The following is a 6000-nucleotide window of genomic DNA, read 5'->3' on the forward strand; positions in this document are numbered from 1 at the left end:
TCCTCACATGTCTTCGAGATTGGGAATAGTCGCGCCATCAGGATTAATACGAGGTTGTCAACGATACTTTAATAGAATCATTTCAATTTTGTAATATAGATGATACAGATGAGGGAGGTCCTAGTCAACCCCCAAATTAATTGTTTTATAAATTGTAACTTTGTAATTTGTAAATTAATTGTCAATTATTGCACTTTTTTTTCCTTACCAAGTTTTTGTCCCAATTGGGTTTTTTTTTGGTAAGGTTTTTAACGAGGCAATAATTGTTGTAATTTCTTATTTTATTTTTTGATAAATGAATAAATTTGATTTTTCTTATATTACAATTTAATTGTATTAAAATCAAATTAATAATTGAGATGTTAAAAAAAAAATTAATTGAATTATTGATATTTGAAAAGTTATCTAAAAAAATTATACAAAAAAGTAAAAAATAAAAAAATTTCGGGCCAACCCACACCAAAACCCGCCAGGTTAGGGTTGGCGGGCCGGGCCCGGCCAACCCTTTTGGCCAAGAGGGCAGGCCGCGTTAGGCTCGGCCCACCAATTTTCTTAACCCGCCACAGGCCGAGCAGGTTATTTTTCCACCTTTACCTAGGATACCAAAGTGATGCCTACACGTTGTGGGAAGACTTCTGGAGAAAGTTTCAAAGTATCATCCCTTCTTCTGATTAATTAACTTATAAAAACCCTAAATCAAGTATCTTTCACTGCGATTCATGTGGGATGTAAAAAAATCCCAACATAAGGTGCATTAGTTCTACAGGGAAAGAGTTGTACCTTAAAACCTTCCTTATTCTTATATATTCTATTGAAACAATAAGATGGGTAGAATTTTCTATTAAAAGAATAAGTTACAACCATTTTTTGTATTTTATCCCGCCCTTACCAAATCTCTCCCATAATTAGAGTTTCGTATAATCTCCTTTCTTCTTCATATAAATGCGCTCTTTACTCTCTTGTAGAGCATCCAAAACTTCATTAGTTAAGTTTAAGAAGCAATGGAGAGGCAAAAAGTTTTGGATGTACTAATTTTTAACAATAATATTTGTCTCTATAACTGTATAATATTATAAATCATAATTATATTGTAATAAATATCGAAATTATATATATATATTTCATGCACAATAAACCTTGGTGGGGTTGTGGTGAAAGGATGAATCAACTAGCCTAGTCAAATTTGTTTGGTTTAAATATCAGTCATTCATAACTTGTCTTTAGGCTATTATTAAAATTAAATTTTTTATATTTATGTAGTTGACATGAATTTTTCAGACGTTAATACCAAATACGTAGTCATAAAGTTGTTGATTTGACAATTGCCATACAATTAACTCTTCCCCAGCAAGCGATCCAAGAAAATAACCCTGACCTGAGCAGTGGCGGACTTAGGATTTTTGCCCAGGGGGGCCCCCCTCGCTCTGCCACTACTTGCCAATCAACTAGTGAAAACATAAGAAAATAACATACAATTCACAAGGAAACACAAGAAAATTGTTACGTGGAAAAACCTCTTCAATGTGAAGAGATAAAAACACCACGGGAATCTAACGATCCACTTAAATCTAATATAATCAAAAGAGTTTACTAATGCGTATTTTTGACAAACATGCAAATGTAGCAAGTGCATTAGTCGCAAAAAGTAATAAAATGATAAGTAGAGTATCGTTTCCACGAGGATAGTATTACTAAGTACCGATTTCTCTAGTTTAAGTCCTAATTGAAGCAACAATAAATTGGATTGATGGAAAATTAACGAACTAAATACAATTTAAGAAAATATAAATGAATTATAATGAAATTAAAGCAAAACCCAACAACTTAACTAATTAAACAAAATGCTAAAAAAAATGCTAGGGTGTTGATTTCACCTAGATACGCTAACCCAAATCATAGAATCTATTACCCAAGTTCTAATTCTTTGATTGAAAATCGAATTCTCTAAGTTGTAAAACATATATTCTCAGGCTATATTTTCCTACTTATCTCTATTAAGCTTCCGCACCCAACAAAATGAAGATTAATAGTTCAAAGTTTTTTAAGCTTTATGGAATTCTATCTAGATTTCATAAATCGGTAAACCTATCTCTAGCATTTGCTTAATCTACAGTATTTATCCCAAGAGGCATAATCACAAATCACTTCTTAGTCTCATTGTGAACAACACACATTTGAATGGTGATCAAGCATCCAAAAGTCATTAAGCAAAGAGATAAACACTCAATTATAAAATTAAAACTCAAAGTAAATCAATTCATATAAATTTGAATCATTGTATCAAGGTTACATCAAACCCTAGCTAAACAACTCAATTCATACTCAAAAACAAAATAAAATAAAATAAAAAACAAGCTGAATCAAGATTCATCATTGAAAAACAAGCAAAAGATGGAGAAATCTTCTCTAATTTGAAGCCCAAATCTTCAATAATCTTCTCCTTCCAAATGACGAACCAAGACCCTTTTCTTTCATTTTCGTGCTAATTTATACCTCTTTCACTTAAGGACCAAGCCCTAGTAAGGCAAAACGCGTTGTTTTATTTTTCACAAGCCCTAGTAAGGCAAAACGCGTTGTTTTATTTTTCACATCTGACGCAGTTTCGCCGCGGCAAAACTTTTTTCTTACCATGGTGAGAATCTTTTGAGCCCAATTTTAGCATGAAAGAGTCTGAATCTGGAAAAGTGTTAAACATATGAATTGTAGCCCTTTAAATTATATTTCTACTCGTTCAAGAATCAGCGCAATCCGAGGTCTAAAGCTCAAGTTATGGCAGAAATACTGAAGCATATCCAAAGATGTTTTTCTTCAGTTTCCAACATTCTGTTCACGACTTCAAGCCAAGTTTTCACCCTTGTCCAGTCAGAATTAGGAAAAACCCAAAACATGAAAGTTGTAGCTCTGGTTCTTAGATTTCCAAAGGTTCTAAAATCAGGTCATTCTAAGTTTCCAAGCTCAAGTTACGTAATTTACGCTCAAAACTGTCATTTATGCTTAAAATCATCGTTTAGGCCTGCAAAGACAAATTAATAGAATTAGGTAACAATTATGGCCCAAATTGTATGAGAAATATCCTAAATCCTATCGAAATTTAATGCAAAATCATAAAAAAAAATATGATTATCATTTACAACAACCACAAATCTACAAAAAATATTCTACACAAATTTAGAACTAAATCACAACTCTAATAAAAATAAAATACATAACGGTTTACAAAAAGATGAATTACAATCACTCTAAATCCAAATCCGCATGTAAAAGGAAAGTTGAGAATTGGGGAAGAAAAACTTGAATATGACAAAACCTAAGTTTTTAATTTTTTAACTTTTAACTTTTCTTTTTTACCTTTCAATAAAACTTTTCAATTTATTTTTTATAGTTGAGGGCAGGCCTGGGCCTACCCTCAAGTCAATGTCAAAACGTATAGTTATGGATCTGACTCACCCATGCTTCCTCATGTCACATTTTAGTTTCCCATACATCACCTTCCAAAATTAAAGGCAAAATCAAGACTTTTGTTCCTTTAAACAAAATCTTCAAATACTTTTCCATTTATTTATTAATATTTAATCAAACATCTTTTTCCTAATTGCGTCTGTTGGTGGACTTTGATTCTTTGTTTAAAAAACAAATAAATAATTTTTGTTTAAAATAGAAGGCTCCAATGATTATAAAAATTTAGGCTTACGGTTTATGTAAGAATCGAAGATTAAAAATTTAGTTAGAACTTATAATATCATTTACAGTAATTTCCATTTTGACTAAATTTGTCAAAACCTAAATAAATTTAAAATTTGTGGATACTGATAAATTAGATGGGGTTGAAAATCACTTCCTTGCATCTTGGGTGAAGAACGTTTGCATAAAACTAGAAAACAAATCTATACGGACTAAACTCAAAGTAAATAATATCTACTCGGTTGGACTTAAAATCTGACAATTGGAATTAGATCATATTTGAGATATATCACTAGCGAATGGAGAAATTCAATTTCTAAGACTTTTAGTTCTCTTAATTACTAAATGTATTTACATACCATATCGCTATCCTACCTTTTAAAATTTTTTAAAAGAACATAAGGGTGTATTTGTTCTAGTACTTTGAGTAATATTTTTGAAATATTATTGTTAAGTTGAGTTGGGCTATTATTACGGGGTAAGATTTGAAACTTAACAAGAAAACCCTTAGATTTATTAATTTAGATAAACACCCCCAATAATAAAGAGTTCATAAATTGACAAAAACAACCCACCCACCCACAGTTGCTAGATTCCGACCGCCACCACTGGAATCTGGTCGGAATCTTGTTTTATTGCGCACGATTGGCCAGATCTGGCCGATAATGCGCCGCTATGGCCTTTTTCGGCCAAATCCACCACATATTTGGCTGAAAAAGGCTACATCTACGGCCGGATTTGGTCGTTGATGACTAGATTTGGTTGTCAATGACGGGCAAAGATATGGTCGTCGTTGACTGTCAACGACGACCATACATTAGTCATCATTGATGGCCAGATGTGGCCAAAGATCTAGCCATCACTAGATCTTTGGCCGTGGATTTGGCCTTTTTCGGAAAAGGCTAGATTGATGCACTATTGGCCAGATCTAGCCTGTAGTGCACCATTACGCCAAATTTCGGCCACCTTCTGGCAGTAGTTGTCGGAATCTAACAAATTTGGGTGGGTGAGGGTATTTTTGTCAATTTATAAAACTTTTTTATTGGGGGTGTTTCGTTAAATTAACAAAGCTATGGGGGTTTAAAATAGTTGAATATTATAGGATATGATTTTGAGAATAGGGAAACAAACATGCATTTTTTTCAGAATAGGAATATAGTATTTTGAAAATAGCCAAACAAACCCAGCCTTAATCTCTTACTGATTTAATATTTTTTTTCTTCTTGTACTCATTACAATCATCTTGTTTGCATTTAGTTTTTGCAATACAATGTCAATAAAAATCATAAAAAATTAAAGACCTAAAATTGATATTATATTAACGAAGTTGAGCTAAATGATATAAATATAATTCATATGAGATTTTCATTAATACATTAGATCATTCTTTTCGAACGAGATACCATATCAGCATTATAATATACATGTTATAATTTGAGTAGTATAATTGCAAGAAAATGAACTAAGAAGGACTGAAAAGAAAAAGAGCATAATAAAAGGGGAAGAATAAAAGAAGCTGAAATGAGAAAACTTTTATTAACTCTTCTCTCAACTTGTGTTGTGTACGAATACAAGGAATAGGGTTGTATTTATAGGTGAGTAATGCTAGATGTACAAACAAATCTTACAAAGATTTGTGTACAACCTGATGTGGCAGAAAATGAATTGAAAAGTGAAAATATGATGAGTTTGATTTTTTGTATTCACTTTCCATTCATTTTTTGCCACATCAGTTTGTACACAAATATTGTAAGATTTGTTTGTACATCCAGCATTATTGATTTATAGGCACTCATGACCAACCAACCTCCCCAATATCCAATAAGAGCAAGCTAAAGAGTAAAGCATGTGTTAATCACTCATGTTGACACATATTCATAATAACATGTGGAATGTGGTGGATAAGCCACCATTTATAACTCACCTTAGATTTTCAACCCTTTCACATAATTGTGCTTAACCTTACTTAAGAAAAACCCACTGGGATAAAAATCTAAGTAAAGAAACACAATTCTATGATGAATTGTAAAGTGGTGTTAGACGTGCTTAATACTGCCTTATTAAAAACCTTGCTAGAAAAACCCAGTGGGACAAAACCTGGTCAAGGGAAAAAGAGTACAATGCACATATGTGAAACAGTCCAAGAATCGAGCAGGAAAGTTGTTAAACTTTCCAAGGAAACAAACAGAAAAAATAACCAAAAAACAAAGTATATGAGTTTGTTATTTCTAGAAAAGTGTTTATAATTTTTCATACATTGAGCGTGAAGGCAAAATGCCTTTTTATACTAATCCTAGGTGACTAACAGCAGGTGGCAGT

This window comes from Pistacia vera, unplaced genomic scaffold (assembly GCF_008641045.1).
Source record: "Pistacia vera cultivar Batoury unplaced genomic scaffold, PisVer_v2 Contig174, whole genome shotgun sequence".
Taxonomy (NCBI): Eukaryota; Viridiplantae; Streptophyta; class Magnoliopsida; order Sapindales; family Anacardiaceae; genus Pistacia; species Pistacia vera.